Source organism: Ipomoea triloba, chromosome 2 (assembly GCF_003576645.1).
Source record: "Ipomoea triloba cultivar NCNSP0323 chromosome 2, ASM357664v1".
Lineage (NCBI taxonomy): Eukaryota > Viridiplantae > Streptophyta > Magnoliopsida > Solanales > Convolvulaceae > Ipomoea > Ipomoea triloba.
In genome coordinates this window covers 12,016,760-12,020,720 of record NC_044917.1, presented here as the reverse complement: position 1 = coordinate 12,020,720, position 3,961 = coordinate 12,016,760, and positions in this window count along the sequence as shown.

The following is a 3,961-nucleotide window of genomic DNA, read 5'->3' as shown; positions in this document are numbered from 1 at the left end:
GAAAATTAGTACGAAAACAATAGCTGTCATTTTACTAATATTCATGGGACTAAAATTCGTATTTGCTCTTGTTTATTTTCTTTAGTATTTTTACTTGTTTTTTAATCTGAAAATTACCTAAATTGACTAAATTCATTTAATATTTAATATTTAAGTAACATAATATTTAACGGTGTAAGGGTAATTTTGACATGAAAATATTAAAGTGCAATAATTATAACATAGTGTACAAATTGACAAACACACAAAATATGAAAATAATTCAGGGATATAACTTGCTCTGACTCTTATAAATTTTATAATACTAGTCATTATACACGCGATGCACAAGAGAATAAGTGCCCAATATAAAAATTATGATTATATTAAAATAAGTCAAAAATAATAATTCATTCGTTCCATTCTGTGGGTATGGTTCGATTAACGAGTACTGATAGGAGTTGTCTTTAATTCACTTTATTTTTTTAAAATATTGGGTGTAGTATTAGTATATAAAATTTATATATTTAAAAATTAAATTAAAAGTACTATTAAACACACAAAAAAAACAAAAAACAAAATTAAAAATAATTAAAGGTTACTAAAGAAAATAAGTAAAGAAGAAATTAAAGAGTTATTTGACCAATAAATAAAAAACATGATAGGTAAAATGAGACAGATAGAGTAATAAATAAGTGACACAAATCATAGAACTAATGTTATATTCTAATCTAGGAAAAATAATGAATATGATTTATTTATTTTTTATACAATTGATAATTTTGTTCAAGTTTTTATGTGTTGATTAGTTATATATTACTGTTGATAAATATATAAATGATAATTTATAGGAAACTATATTTAGTTTAATATAGTATTTAATACATAATTAGGAAATTATTTTGGTAATGCATGTATTCAAGGTAAATACAACTATTCAAAAAAAAAAAAAAGGTAAATACAACTAATTAGATGATTGATTTAGTAATTAATACTGAAATGACAATTTAGTATGAAATGATTAAAGTATAACATTTTTAATATAATAGTCAACTTGACTAGCATAAAAATTACGGATATAATTCAGTAGTATAACTCATTAACTCGCATTAACTTTTATAAGTTTTATGTATGTATGTATGATACTAATCATATGAGAACCACTATTAAACTATAAAAATTTTTATTGTCACCCATTATTATTATTATTATTATTATTATTATTTGTTAACCATTAGATCTCCCAAAGGACTAAACATACACCTAAAGGAACTAAATACTCAATAAAGGGATGAAGCACTGCAAACACTAATAATTTGTAGAATATGAGAATTTACCAATAATTAAGTTAGAAATTATACAATAATTAATAATTATTAGAGTTTTAACACAATAAATTGTTAAAGTACTCAGGTCGTAAATAAAATGATCGAATTAAATATCTTTTAGATATATACGTATTACGGAAATAAAAATGCTTGTGATGGAGAATTACAATAAGGGAAGATCGTTATCTAAAAAAAGTAGAAATAATATTGAAGAGAATAATTCCAATTGGAGTGTGCAACAAATTCAGCAGAGGCAGACAAAAGTAAGTAAAAAATGTTATAAAAGAGTTGGGTAATGAAAACAACTTACAAGAAAATTTGTTTGAAGTATCAGCAAAATCTAAACATGGATAAGAGCTTATCCCAGCTGTTTTCAAGAGGTTCAGTGCTTATATGGTGGGCTTTGATTGGGTGGGATTGTTGTTGGGATAAGATACTCCCTACGTGTTCATAAGGCAATTTGGTAGGGACAGCAAGTGACTATATATATATTGTTCACATGTTAAATGACTGACTTTGGTTGATTGATTATATATTGGAATCCTGATAGTTACATCCTAGCTTGGAATATCTCATCCCACGTACTTTTCCATTTGTTAATTATCACATGAATCATATCCCGTTTTGAGGTTGTTACTCCTTCTAAATTGGATTATTATAATTTTTCTTTTAACTATTCTCGTACATTTGCGTACCATAAAATCAGTTCACAAACTAGGTACGAGGCCTTTCACTATTATCTAATTGTTGAGAATTTTCACAAGAAATTGAAAATAAAATAAAATTTTGAAAAATTTTGGTTCACAAGTCAACAAAAAAAATTCAAGGTGCATGAAACATATTTTCCTTAAAATCAATTTGCTTCCTTCTAATGGTGCGAAGAGTGTTAAACCGTTGATTTTTCACGATACAATGTATTACAATAGTATATTTCAACACTAAAATATATTACTTTCAGCGAACTTAAACAAAAGAACACTTTGTAAATTTTATACAGAAATGTTGGTAGAATTACGTGAAGAAAAAAAAAATTGTGTTGTGATCTTCTAAAAATCGTCCAAAACAATATGTTCAAAACAACGTATTTATAGGAAAAATGGAATTCATCATTAGCACTAGTGACATTCAAATTGAATTTCCCAACAATCCCACACATTAAAGAAAATTAATTTTTTTGCGACTGGAAAAACGACATAATAGTATTCAACGGGCGATCCCTGCATAGGATAGACATGTGTTATCCTTTGAGTAGTCCCTTGTAAAGATATATTTACTTTACTAGTTGTCCATAAAAACATGATGTCTTTGAACCATTATGTTATTTGTGTAAATAATGATATATCTTACACAAGAACCTCTAAACCTTTGTTTAGTTCTCATGAGTGTGCCTTTTTTGGCCATTGAAAACCTTTGCCTGGTTCTACAAGAATTTATACAATTCTCTTTTGAAGTGATCACCCTTTTCTCTCAAATAGGTCATTCTTCTTCAGATATCTTGCATTCTTGCATAGTCCATTTATGTCAATCATCATTTATAATTATTTCAACGAGGAGCAGTTAGAAATTTGAGACCCCCACAGCAACTACACTTCGTTATTATAATTTAGTTATCCCTTTTGAACCTAGGTGCCAGCTAGATTAGTATTCACTATAGAACTTTTATTCCAACGGCTTTAATCTCACTTCTCATGACAACTTCTCTACTAATTCAGCTCTTTGATTAACTCTTTAGTTAGCGGATTTACTATATTATCCTTTGACCTCACATAGTCAACAATATAACACCCATTGTGAGAAGGTGTTTAATAGTATTATGGCTACGACATATATGTCTAAACTTAGCATTATACAAGTTACTCTGTACCCTTCCAATTGTAGCTTCACTTTCGCATTGTATAAAAATTGGAGGTACATGTTTTTTCAACTAAAAATATCCTCTAAAAATTGGCATAGCCATTCAACCTCTTCATTACACTTGTCTAAGGTTATCAGCTCATATTCCATCGTGAATCTAGTTATCGTAGTTTGTTTTGAGGATTTCCATGATATGACTGCACCGGTTAACATGAACACGTAGCCACTCGTGAACTTATAGTCCTTAATTAATATCCGATTTGAAATTAGCATCATTATACCCTTCTAATACAACAAGATATCTAGTATAGTGTAGCCCATCCAATGTCATGAGTATACCTTAAGTATCTCATCACCCGGGGTTACTAGTATATCCACTAAGTTTACTAACGGCAAAGGCAATACCTGGCCTAGTAAAACTCGTTAAATACATCAATTTCCAATAATCATAGCACATTAATTTTAATTGATGAATACTCTCTCCTTGATTTTTGGATAAATGTATCTTAGTTTCTAATGACGTCCAAGCTAATTGATTATCATCCTTGTTAATTTTAATTTCTCAAGAATTTTATCAATATAATGAGATTGGCTCAATACAAGACCATCCCAAGGATTAGATCCACCACACACAAGTCCTTCATGTCAAATTTTGATTTTAATATGTTTTTGGTAGATTTGCTCATTTGATTGTTACTACCAGTGAGGAGTATATCATTTACTTATAAACATAGAATAACATAACCACATATTGTGTCCATAACATAGGCACACTTATCACTTTCACTTATTTTAAATCC